The sequence below is a fragment of the Pteropus alecto genome, unplaced genomic scaffold (assembly GCF_000325575.1).
Source record: "Pteropus alecto unplaced genomic scaffold, ASM32557v1 scaffold50, whole genome shotgun sequence".
Lineage (NCBI taxonomy): Eukaryota > Metazoa > Chordata > Mammalia > Chiroptera > Pteropodidae > Pteropus > Pteropus alecto.
Genome location: NW_006431918.1, coordinates 12,932,338 through 12,945,559, shown reverse-complemented (window position 1 = coordinate 12,945,559; position 13,222 = coordinate 12,932,338). Strand labels below are relative to the sequence as shown.

Genomic DNA, 13,222 nt, shown 5'->3' with positions numbered 1-13,222 from the left:
TTTTTATGTACTTGTATTTAAAGCCAATTATATTTATTTGCACTGTAACTTGCAGGTCGGTATTTCATTATAACATTAAATGTCAAATGAATTTCTTTTCCTCATTTTTCTTACAGAGGTTTTTTTAATCTCAAAAATGTGCAAATTTACTTCCAACTCTTCTTTGTAACTTGAATCTCTGTAGTCTGACTTGAGCAGACTTTTGTCCTTAAGCAAAATGCCCTGTGGCATTTCCATTGGAAGAGTTTTATTTCTTTTCTTTGCTTATCACTTAACAGATGGAGAAAAGTGTTAATGGTAGAAACTAATAAAAAGTCTACCAAGAATATATATGGAAAAGGACAAAAAAAAAAAAACAATGAAGAAGGTAAAAGTTGAAGATTAGGCAATTAGCAGGTATGACAGAGAGGTTTAGTTGAGAAGAAATTACTACAGACTGTAGAATAGTTACTTAGACAGTAGCTCTAGAACCACCACCTGGGGCTACGGTACACTGGCTCTGAAGATGTCTAGTGTCTGTGGTAGATCACTTGATCGTATTATTAGGTCAGTACTTTTCAAAGTGTCATCTTGGCACAGCAGCATCTTGTCAGCCAAGCACTTGTTAGAAATGCAAATTCTTGGGTCCCAGCCATGCTGAAGTTTCAGAGCTTAGAATGTAGAGAAAACATGGCTGTTTGGATCAGCAGTGCTAGGTAATAACGCGAGTTATTTAGAGATTCTTTCTTCTAGGGACCTCTTTTTTGTTGGGGTAATCCATGTTTGTAGCTATAATTCCAATGAAAAAAATTCCGAAGACAACATTGTATTGAATCGACGTTTATGTTCTGGTTCCACTCAGTGAGCATCTTTCATTTTTTGTAGCTTTACAGATCTTAGCCTTTCTCTGTATTTGATACACAATACAACTCTACCTCTTTCTATTTCTTTTTGGTTCTTAATCCGAATTATGTCTCTTTAGATTTCTATGTGGAAATGTGTGTGTGGATTTAGGGATCGAAATTTACTTGAAAGATGTAAGAAAGATACAAGAAAGAGAGTGGTAATTAGAATAGAAAGGAAACGATGGGAAACATTGAGGTTTTCTTTTAAATTTAGGATATGAAAAAGGAAAAGTTCCTTAGAAACATAGTCTCAGTAAAGCTAGTATTTAAAAATTATTTTTAAATGGTATAGTAGCACAAGGTGGGTACTAGACTAATCCATCAGGGGGATCACTTTGTAAATTATATAAATGTCTAACCATTATGCTGTACACCTGAAACTAACATAAAATAACATCAAATGTCAACTCTAATTGAAAAATAAAAATTTAAGAAAGTGAATAAAGGTATACAGTAAAAAGCCTTTTATCCTCGTCTCTTAGCCTCTAGTTCTCTTCCCCTGAGATAGCCACTGTTGTTTGCTTGTCCTCATGTATATATGTATACACACACGCAATTTGTATATATGTTACTGTTTATATATGTTTACTTTTTGCCATAAATAGTAGCATACTTTACCTTTTATGATGGACAGTGACATTTTTGAAATCTTTTGCCATCACTGCTGTGACTAATATTTTAAGTGTGTATATATATGTATATATGCCATACCTGCATACTTACACACATACACATCCAGTCTTTACACATATATTAGTATATCTGTAGAATGAATTTCTGTAAGTTTACTGACTGTGTCAAGAGTATGTGCACATGGAATTTTGATAGATATTGTCAAATTGTCTTCCATAATGGCTGTACCAATTTAAACTCCCATCAGCAATGTAAGAAGGTGCTTATTTCTCCATAGCTGCACCAACAAAAAGTTTTGAATTTTTGCCAGTCTGGTTGTGAAAAATAATTTCTCAGTGTAGTTTTAATTATTTGTAACATTGATCATATTTTTATTTGTTTCTTTCCATTCTCTGTGAATTGCCGACAGCTTTTGAATATACCTCTCTAACTGTGCCTCTCTTATTATTCACTTACTCAACAAATATTCTTTGAGGAACTTTTGTCTGGTACTTTGTGGGCTTGGGAGATTACCAAAATGAAAAATTTCACAAGGGGGGGGTTTGTTTTTAAGATGGAAAATGAAACATGCCGAAGAAGACAGGCCAGGAGAGAGGGTCTGCTTAAAAATACATGAAACAAAGAGGATTTAGGGAACCGGGAAACACCTATTTAGTCAGAGATACTTATATTGTGATGTCATGACATCATTTCATGGTCTTCTGCTCAGAATTCAGGTAGTTTGACTATAGAATCTACTGTTTGAAAACCCATTTGTTTTTCCACAGGATTAGTGTTAACATTGCTGTTGTAAAGTGGAATATAAAGCACTAAGGTTCTCAGGTTATGGTGATCTAGTAGGTGTGCACATATGTGGATCCACTGTTCTTTATAAAGTTCCCTCTAACTTTACTTCTCATTACAGTACTTCCACATAGCTTCTCACTTTGTCTGGATGTCCCATGTCTTGTGGTGGAAGGTCCACAATTTGTAACTTAGTCTGAAGGAGATATATATATGTATATTTTATATTTATATTTGTATATACACTTGTATATATGTTTGTGTGTGTATGGATAGGTGTAGTGTTTCATAGAAGGTTCTCAGTGGCCAAACTGTAGGCAGAATGCCCAGAACAGAGCTAGGTCAGAGCAGATCCCAAGTGGCTGGGAATGAGAACAAGTTGCAGAGTAGCCAGTGATTCTTTTTTAAAAAGCCAAGCGTTGGCCATAGTGGGGAGCTCCAAGCCCCTTATCCTAAAGAAGTCCCAGGAGACCATACCACTTGGGTTCACACTTTGGATGAACCCTTCCTTTCTCAGTCAGTGTCCTTGGCACTGTCTCTGTGTAACATGCAGGTCCTTCTTGTCCCAGATCTTGATGAATCCAAGGAGGATGGATGCTGGGAAGAGAGAATAACCTACCATTCTACTACATTGCTGTAATGTAAATACCATTGTAAAACATTTGTTCTTTGGGATGCTTAAAAGCTTCAAACTCAGGTCTTGACTGGAAAATGAAATGGAACTGAATTTAACTATTTGCTGAACAATATATCATTTTGGAAGCACTTAAAAATTAAACGGTAAATTGAAAGTGAACAGTTTATAAATGAAACCAGCCATTAAGTAGTTTTATTTTATCTTAAATACTAAATGCTAATCTGGTTCTAGAACTGAAAAGGACTTACTTGTCTTCCTAAAAGTTTGCATTTGACTACGTAAGGAGATTGCCTTTCTGTGGCTCTGAAAAATTAATTTTACTTTATTGTCAGATCTTTTATGTAAGAAACGTGGTCAGGGGTTTCCTATGCAATCTGGAACTAAGAATTTAGATTGACACTTGAGTTTTGTACTTTGGATATCCCTTTTCCTTATTTCCTGTTAGGTATCAAATAGGTGAGATTTTTTTAAAGTGAGGATTGTTTTCTCAAATTTATTGTGAACTGGCAGAAAAATGGAAAGGATCATTCTTTGAGACAGTTGACTTGGCTGGATAGAAAATAACTTTCTTTGTATTGTTTCCCTGTCCTCCTTTTCACCTTTATTTAAAAAACTAGATGCAAATACAAAATTCGAAAATAATAAATTTAAGATGAATTAAAATTCGGGTGGAATCAAGGTATTGTAACTTGCTTAGTAGCATTGGACACTAAATGTATATAATCTTTTAAAGAATGGTGCTTTATGGTTATCCATGTCCCATGAATAGTCTCATTCAATTTTAGAGTCACTTATTAACTCTTGAAAAATAGATGGTTTGAGCATCTAGTGGTCAACCTGTGGAAGTGGAAAGCAGATCTATATGTTTGATCACATTTAAAGCCAAGGATGAACCACTCAAGAAATATTTGATGACAAGATTTTTTTAAAAGTCCCATCAGTGGAACAGTGAAAAAATTACTTAAATATCTGATTTGGCAAACATGACTACAGTAATAAACCTTTTAGCTTTTAACACCAGAAGTATTTTCCACAGAAAGAAGAGAGTCTTCCCTCCCCAAATAACCTATCTTACTAAATTGAGAAATCACTTGGCAAATGAAAAGGAAATACTCTTTGAAGATAGCAATTTATCTTGTTCTCGCTTTTCAGTCATATCTGTTTAAAGGACATGGTACTATAGGAAATATTCATTAGGGTGATTGTCATTAAGAAAAGGTTAATGCATAGAGAACTCTGTATAGAGCAGGGAAATGTGTGCTGTACAAAAAGCTTGCTTTCAAAATGGGTTAACATGGAGTTTCTGCATATAGAATGATTTCATTCATAAAGTTAAAAGAGACCTAAGAGGTAATCTAATTTAGCCCATCCTCCTAATTTTATAGCCACAGAAACAGACTCAGCGCATTTAAATAACCAAGGCAGGACACACAGCTAGTTAGCGTGGTGGCAAAGCCGACACTGGGGCCAGGGACACCTCACTTGTTGTGCTCCTGCGTTACTACCTTATGAATCAAAGCAATGCTGGAAATAATAGAAATTTTAGGTAATAGTAATATTTTTGAATTACTCGAGACGTGTTTACTATAGATTAAACTCCTAATGTACACCTGAAACTTACTGGATTTCGTTAACTAATTTCACCAAATAAAATTTTTTTTTTAATTAAAAAAAAAGAGTAGTTATATCAAGTGGGAGGATTTGGAATATTGTTAGTCATAAAGTTAAAAAATAAAAAATCAACTCCGAAGGGACAAGTATACATTGTGGCTTTGACTATATTCCTCAATATATTTGATCTGTAGTCATCTTTGCACTGCTCATTTCTAATTGGTTTAAAACATACTCTTTTTATTTTTTTAAATTCTTTTGAATTCAAAAAGAGTGTTTTACATTTCTAAGTAAATAGCTGCCTTTGACTAGCCTTTGGTTGTTAATTTCTAGTTCCCTTGCAGTTTGGCTAGCAGTTTTGGCTTGTGTTGGTTTTTCTTTTGGAATATGTTGAGATTTTCTTCATTGCCTAATACATAATAAGTGTTTCAAACATATATTTGGAAAGAATATATATTCTCTGTTAGGTACACACATACATTATGTAGCTTATTAATAGATCTTTCAAATCCTTCATATCCTTGCTTATTCTTGCCTGCTTGATGTATTGATTTCTGAAAAAGGTTTTGCTATGGTCCGAACGTGTTCCCCCCACATTCCTATGTTGAAACCCAACTCCTGAGGTGATAGTATTAGGAGGTGGGGTCTTTAAGAGATGATCAGGGGTCAGAGCAGAGGGGTCTGCCTTCATGATTGGGATTAGTGCCCTTTATAAAAGAGGCCTGAGAAAGGTTCCTCGCCCCCTTCTACCATGTGAGGATATAATGAGACTCTGCCACCAGGCAGAGGCCCCTTACCCAAACATATTGGTACCCTGATCTTGGACTTTTAGCTTCCCAAACTGTAGGAAATAAATTTCTGTTGTTTATAAACTACCCAGTCGGTGGTATTTTGTTATAGCAGCCTGAACAGACTAAGATTTGTTAAAGCTTCCCTCAGTGAATATTAATTTGCCATGTTTTCTGATATTTTTACCAGACTTATGTTGGTAGATACATAAAATTCATGATTTTTATCTTCTACGTGGATTATTCTATTTATTAGTATGAAATATTCCTTTTTGTCTTGTTTATTGGTTGGTTGGTTGGTTTGTTTTTACCTTAAGTTCTTCCTTGAGACTAATACTGACATGCCTATTTCTTTACTATTTTCTTTTGGTATATCTTGCACCCACATCAGTTCTCTGCTCAGATGAACCCTCCTTAGACAGACCTGGCCTGACAACCTTAAAGCAACCTTCTGTCCCTCTCTATTACTTTAGTCCTCTGACTTCTTATCCTGCATTGTTTCTTAACTTCACATTACTCAAGTGTTTCTTGCTTTGCTTATGGTCTGCCTGCCGCTTGACTGTGTTAGCGTGGAGAGAGCAGAGGTGACACTTGTTTCTCTCTCCCCAACCCTCATCTCTTTGCCTTAAACATCTTGGAAGAGCCCTGGCATATATTAGGCATTTTATGAATATCGAGTGACTGAATCTTAAATTCCTCTCCAGGTCAGATATTTCCATTTCTGTCTACAGTTCTACACATATAACTTCATAGCTACATGTTTTACCATCTTGTTAACCCTTCAGTTTACCAGAACCCCTTATAAAATGCCCAGAACCCTCTTAAAATGTTTAGTACCAGTACAGCAAAACTAATCATCTCCCATCTTCTTAATACTGCACTTCTGCTGATGTCTTTTAATATTATGTTGCTTCTCTGGTATTATTCGTATCCTGGCTTAAATAAACTTGCTGGAAACTATAAATCTCTTTGTTTTCTATAACCTACACTTTGGCATTTAAAAAAAAAATACAGTAGAAAACTCTACACTTAATTATGCTGTCTTTCACCGTATTTAAAATTGAGGAGGGGAACACAATAGTTTTTTGCATGCACAGAATTTGCAGTGCAGTTAAGGAACGGGAATTTCTCCAGTTAGATCTAGACATTAGAACTAATGCCAATGGTAGAAATGACGGAGGCAAGATTTTGACGCCATACAGTCATGGTACACGTTGGATTTACCTATATGTTTCCCTGCCCTTTCCTCACCCTTCCTTCTAAGGAAACCTTAATTTTGTTTAAGTAGTTTACCCCTTCTGCACAGCTTTGTCTTTAAGAGAGGCAGACCCCAGCCCCACGTGGGCAAGTCATGATCAGTCTCAGCCGATCTTGATGGACCTATTTTCCTTGCAGTGGTTGGCAAGATGTAGTTCTGGCTGATAAGATGTATGCTAGGGATCTTCAGACAAAGATATTCCTCTCATAAAAAGATCGAGAAGGGAAAAATAATTTTCTTACACTGGACATTGTTATATCTGCACATGAAGCCTGGGATGATGGGAGTCATTTTGAAACCATAAGGAGAACTAAACCAACATACTTGTGACAGAGTGGAAAGAAGTAAGGAACCTAGGCTTTTGATGATGTAGAGCCACCGAAATAGCAAACTTTGGAGATAAGTGACCTCAGAACTTCTTATTATTGAACAATAAAAAACAAATGAGTTGGCCCTTACTTGAGGTAATTAATATTTCCTGATAGTATTGATTTTTCCTGAACTGTATAAGACCAAAGTGATTTCCAACAGAGCTGCTCTGAAATAGAAAAGATTATTTTCCAAGGACATAGTCTTTTTGTCCTTGGAGATATTTAAGCAAAAGTTGAAAATCACATGATAGACTTGGGTTTCTAGCATTGGTGAAAGTTTGAACTAGGTGACCTTACATCTTTTCTAACTAAGATTCAGGCTTTACCATTCTGAAAACAAGTTAATGAAGCACTCCATGGTTGACACACTTAGCTTCTTCATTTGTGTCCTCTTAGCTCTACTGGGAACTCTACTTCTTTGAGGAATGATGTGGAGCATTGTTTCTCCTCATCTTAGGTAGCCCATTTTCCTTCCTCTGAATATGTTGTCTGCTGCTTTATAGTTTTCAGAGGGAAAGGGGACATAATTGTGTTTTAGTGTAAAAGAGCTTTTCTGTTGTTTAGATGTACTGATTTAGGAAAAGAAGAAAGTGTCTTAGAGTAGATGTCAGAAATTTTGTTTTACTGTAGTCATTTAAATAATCTTTTTAGCTTAATTTCTTTTCCTTTTAAAGAATGGACCAATTATTCCAGTCGTATGCATAGAGGATGTTGTAGGGACACAATGAAATGACAATACTTTGGAAAATAATAGTAGTGGTAGGCATTTATTAGAAATGTTTTGTGCTATTTGAGTTCATAAGTGGGAGTACATTCTTTTTTATATTGAAGTCAAAATACATAGTTCATTATTAAATTACTTTCTACCCTTTGAATTTTAAGATGATAGTGAGAAGCTAAGTAACTTAAAAAATAAAAATGAAATACAAATGAATCCACCTTTATTCATTGTGGACATTATTAGGAACATCAGATTTAAATCATTCTCAGTGTTTAATTGGATTATCTACTTTATATTAGAAATAAAGGCGAAAAGGTTTGAATTCAGGTTTCAATCTCTAATATACCTTTTATACCAAAGGTAGTATAGAAAGAGAGTAGTACTGTTCATGTATTATTGTGAAGCTTCTTTTTGAACTTAATTTTTCTTTTCTCATAAAGCATATTTGGCTTAAGCTATTAGGAAAATAAGTTAACATACATGGTTAAAAATAATGACAGTCTTCTCTTCTACATTACCACATTTCAGAAGATGTAAGGTGAACACAAAAGTAGACAGGTTTGTCTTCTGGAATGGTGACATAGTGATAGCTGATAGTTCTTTTTTTCTTCTCAGTTTAGACTTCTATTTCATTACCCATTCTGGTGTAAAAACTTTTTCCTATCCAACCCTAGATTCCTCCATCTCCTTGCCTAATAGGATATATATTTTTTAAATCACGGCTAACCTGAACAACTAGCCAATAGGGGAAAATTGTCTTTGGCCTTTTCTGTCCCTTTTATGTTACATATTTCAGATATAACTTGTAAGGTTCTTGTCTTCTTGCTCTCAGGCAGCCAGATGGGTCCTTCTTGGGTAGGGGTAAACTCCAGATCTTTTTCATTATACTGTCCGACCAAAACATATCAATTCTATATTTCCTATCTAGTAAGCTCTTGTCTGTTCTGTGGTGATTAGTCTCATATTCAACCCTGGAATTATGTTATAGATGTTAATGTGTTACAACCTCACTCCCTCTTAATTTAAAAAACAAATTTGGGAATGCCCGAAGACATATTTTGGTCTTGCTATGCCCCGTCAGCTGTACTATAGGTGCCAGTGGCCTGTGTGAATGCCGACTGTATTTAGGGGCGAGGGGTTCACTTTTGCCTTTCCTTTCCTTTTGTTGCCTGGAGCAGTAGTGGTTGTCATGCCTCCAGTCTTCAGCTCAACGCACAGGGCCAGCTTCATGGGGCAGGCAACCTGTGAAGTTGTACAGGGCCCCACACCTGGCTTAATGTTTTCCCATTGCCATTGTGATAGTCTTAATTTATTTTACTTTTTTAACAAGAGCTCTGCCTTTTCCTTACGGGCCTGGAAATTATGTAGCCGTCCTATTGATAAGCTTTTATTCATTGCCTGCTTTCTCTCCTTCATTTGCTTCTAGCTTTCCCTCTGGGCTTTCTGTGCTGCCTCATAGCTCACTATCTTCTGCTAACCCCACTTTACGCACCCCACCATTCCCCCACAGTGGAATCTATGGAAAACAACAAATCTGAGTTACTTAACTATCTAGTATCTGTCAAGCTATCTGTTAAGATATTCACAGCTGTTTTAAGATTAATCTTCCCTTGGGAGCCACACTTACCATTCCATTATGTTTACATTTTTATTTGGGACTTTAAGTCCTGAACTATTATTTTTTTTAGCATTTAGCTAGCTACATATCTAATATTAAGTAATATAGTCTGCTTAAACTAGTCCGATAAGAAAAAAAAAACATTTATTTGAAACTATGGAAAAACTAATAATAGATTATTAAGGATCTTGAATACTTGCCAACAGATCAGGACTCCTGGTTAATCAATTGTGTTTGTAGGATTATGTAATCTAATGTATATGAATTTTATAAATCCAAGTTTTTGTCAAGTTTCATTTGTCTTAAAAATAAGTGTTTATCATCCTTGTGTACTGTTGATAAGAATGTAGACTAGTATAGCCTCTGTGGAAAACACTGTGATGGTTCGTTAGAAAATGAAAAATAGAATTACCATATGATCCAGCAATTCCACTTCTGGGTTTATACCTAAAGAATTAAAAGCAGGATCTTGAAGAAATATTTGTACATGCATGTTTTTAGCAGTGTTATTCACAGTAGCTGAAAGGTGGAAGCAACCCAAGTGTCCATTGATGGATAAATGGGTAAACAAAATGTGGTTTATATGTACAAATTAATATCGTTCAACCTTAAAAAGGAAGGACACATTAAGAAAAACCCTTGAATCTGAAGGATTCAAGTGATGTCAAGTGAAAGAAACCAGACACAAAAGGACAAATATCGAGTGGCTCCACTTATATGAGGTACTCACGGTAGTCAAATTCATAGAGACAGAAAGCGGAACGGTGCGGGAGGGTGGGCAGTTTTTGTTCAGTGGCAGTAGTTTCAGTTTTGCAAGATGAAACAAAATCTGGAGATGGATGAAGGTGGCGGCAGAACAATGAATACACTTAATATTACTGAACTATACAGTTAGAAATGATTACGATGGTAAAAAAAATTAGTTGTAAATTTTACCTCGGTAAAAAAATGGAAAATAATAATCCTCATTCGGTTGAGGAGTGGATGAAGCTACAGGTGAAACAAAAATGGTAGAATTTGGTAGTTGCTGAAACTGAAGGTGCATGAGGGTTCATGCACTACTCTATTTACTTTGTATACTTTTGAAATTTTTCATAACAGATTTCAAAAATGATTTTCATTCAGTTTAGAAAACTAAATTTGTCCATCAGGGATTCATCCTGGCTGCTTTAACCCTTCATTATTAATGGACATTTCCAGTGAAGAGAGGGACATGGCTAGTGAGGAACAGAACGAATTGAAACTTTCTGACTGGAAGAAGAATGTTGCTAGAGAAGGAGCTGAGAGGGGTGTTACCTCAGAGGGCAAGAGTTATCTTGTAGAAAGTGAAACTACATGAGTCCCTTTCAATTACTCTTCTTTTTTAGAACAGTTACTAAGACTAGGAACATACTTAAAAATTTTACTGTGCATTAAGTATTCTTCATTCCTATATTCTTTATTCTGATGAGCCCAAACGTGGTTGTAGTTGTTGCCTGTGTGTTTTGGAACTACAAATAAATGATACAGTTATCCACCACTAAAGTTAATATTAAAAATACCGTGGCTTATACTTCATGGAGCTTGAATTTATCAGAGACATCTCTACATCTCTACAGTGTGGTCGTATTTTCCAACACAGGCATTTTTTTTTTCCTTTTTCTATTTGAAATCCAAACACAGGTACATTCTTTCCCATCATGGGCAGGGTGTCCACCCAGTTATAAGATGTTTTAGTTATTAATCTGATCATCTTTTAGACAACACAGTCTCCTTTTATTAAGAGGACTAATGTATCAAAGGTCTATGAACTAATCTACTACTAAGAAAACTGGACACCAGAAAGCAGAAACATTCTGTTGTGTATACACATTAAACTTTAAAACGTACAAAATCTGGTCTTTAAGCCATTTGAAAATAGAGGATGAAGGAGATGAGAATGTTTTTCTTTTTTTTTTTATCAACACATTTAAATTTTATAGAGTTCTTTACTCTTGTTTGTAAAAGATACATAATATGGAGGATTTAGTACAAGATCAACAAAGATACATTTTTATTTGCTTTTTATAGAGAATATCTAAGCTTAATTATATGGTGGGCTGATTCTGGGCACAACTCAGGTCATCCTCTAGACATAAAAGAAAAGATATATAAAGAGCTGAAATATATACAGCTCATATTGAGGAAGTATCTGTTTATTTTTTTGGAATTTTAAAATTATATTTGACAGTATATTACCTTTTAAAATAAACAAATATTACATTCCTTTCTTAGTCTATATCAATAATTCTAATGGAACATGGGCAGAGCCCTTAAATGTTGAACTTAGCAATTGACATCCTGCTCTACTTACCAGAATAAGGTGAAAATGCTCGATGTCATACTCCAAGGTACTGTGGTAAGCATGGAGAATGGCAATACGATCTTAATACTGTGTTCATGGTCTAATCAAATTATAATAGGGCATTTATTTAAAGAAATTTCATGTTTGCGTTTGTAAATATTTCATCACTATGAGAGAAAATAAAGCAAATCATAAGTTAAGGCAATTTCAAATGTACTTCTAATAGAGAATCTTATTAGGTCTGGTTGCAGTCTTGTTCTGTTATAACTAACTTTTCCTTGTTCTGTTTTCTTCCAAGCCTGATTTGTCCTTTGTGTAAATGTTGAATGCTTACTATGTACAACACATTAAGCTAAATACTGAGAGAAGTGGAAGATAAAAATCAGTGACAGCTCATGTTTTTGGCTCAGGATAGAAGTCAGTTCAGAAGCTGTGTAATCAGCTGATGAAAACTGGGAAGACTCAGTGCATTAGGAATACACAGCTGGCTTTAAGAGAATGGTAGGAGTAGAAGTCACACTTCAAAGAGCTGAGTAGTTAAGAGTGATAAATGAACACAGTCCCCATTGCACTTAGAATAAAGCCCCAAATCCTCATTGTGCCATGCGAGACTGACGGGTCTGGCTCAAGCATTTGTTCTTCTTCAGTGTCCTCTTGCCACATTGCCTTTTTTCTTATCCTCCAAGTCACCATGTTCTCTACTGTCCATAGACTTTCACATATCCAGTGCCCTGTACGCGGAATAGTTCTTTTCTTATTCTTTGCCTACCCAATTCCTGTTCAGAGTTTAGATCTCAGTTTAAATGTCACTTCTGTCAAGAGATCCCACCAGGCTGCTGTATAAGACTGCAAGAGCTGTGTTCCTTGGCGCATCTGGCCTACAAGAGCACCTACTGAAGTTGTGCAAAATGAGCCTGATCAAAATTAAGCCCCGCATTATGTAGTGTCATAGCCTCAGATGTTTTTACTTCATGACAGTTAACATTTTGAATCCATAAATGTATCTGATTTTTTGTGTAATGGAACCAGTGTATCCCCAGGCCCTGACACATAGTTTTCAGAAAATATTTTTGAATGAATGAACAAATTTAGATCATTTTTCAAATTGGAGAGTTCGGCAGTAAAGAAAAAGGAAGAAGGACATTAGCTGAAATCAGTGATGTATTCACGGAAATGGATAGTGGATTGGTCTCAGGATCAGTACACCTGAGTGTGTCTGTAGGCAAAAGGAAAGGAAGACTCAAGAAGAAACTGAAGATGTAAATGAATGAGGGAGTAATTCATGGATTAAGGTTTCATAGGAGTTATTTGATAAAGTTAGAAGATCCCTGTTTAGGTAGGAGAGAGAGAAGGGTTTGGAAATAATTTATTAGTGAGGGCTCAAGTGAAATTAGGTAATATGAATTAATCTGCAGATAAATGCCACAACACTGTCAATTATAGCAGTTTAGTATCTAAAGAAAAATGCTATTGGAAAATGTCCGCAATCATGTACAGACAAGTGGTGACCCACCATGACTCACAGTCAGAAGCGATGCATTGTAATCGTTAGATCAATTTGCCACTTTTGCAGGTGGGAGGCTCCTGTAAGTGCC

General features: G+C 35.5%; 1 protein-coding gene and 1 long non-coding RNA gene across 2 annotated transcripts in view; both read left to right on the top strand.

The window, feature by feature from the left end:
- Positions 1-13,222, top strand: part of XKR6 (XK related 6) — a gene marked incomplete at its 5' end in the record, with an annotated part of 249,686 nt that overhangs the window by 53,980 nt on the left and 182,484 nt on the right.
- The window catches only part of LOC107195279, a 48,227-nt gene that overhangs the window by 23,280 nt on the left and 11,725 nt on the right, over positions 1-13,222 (top strand). The window lies entirely within an intron of this gene.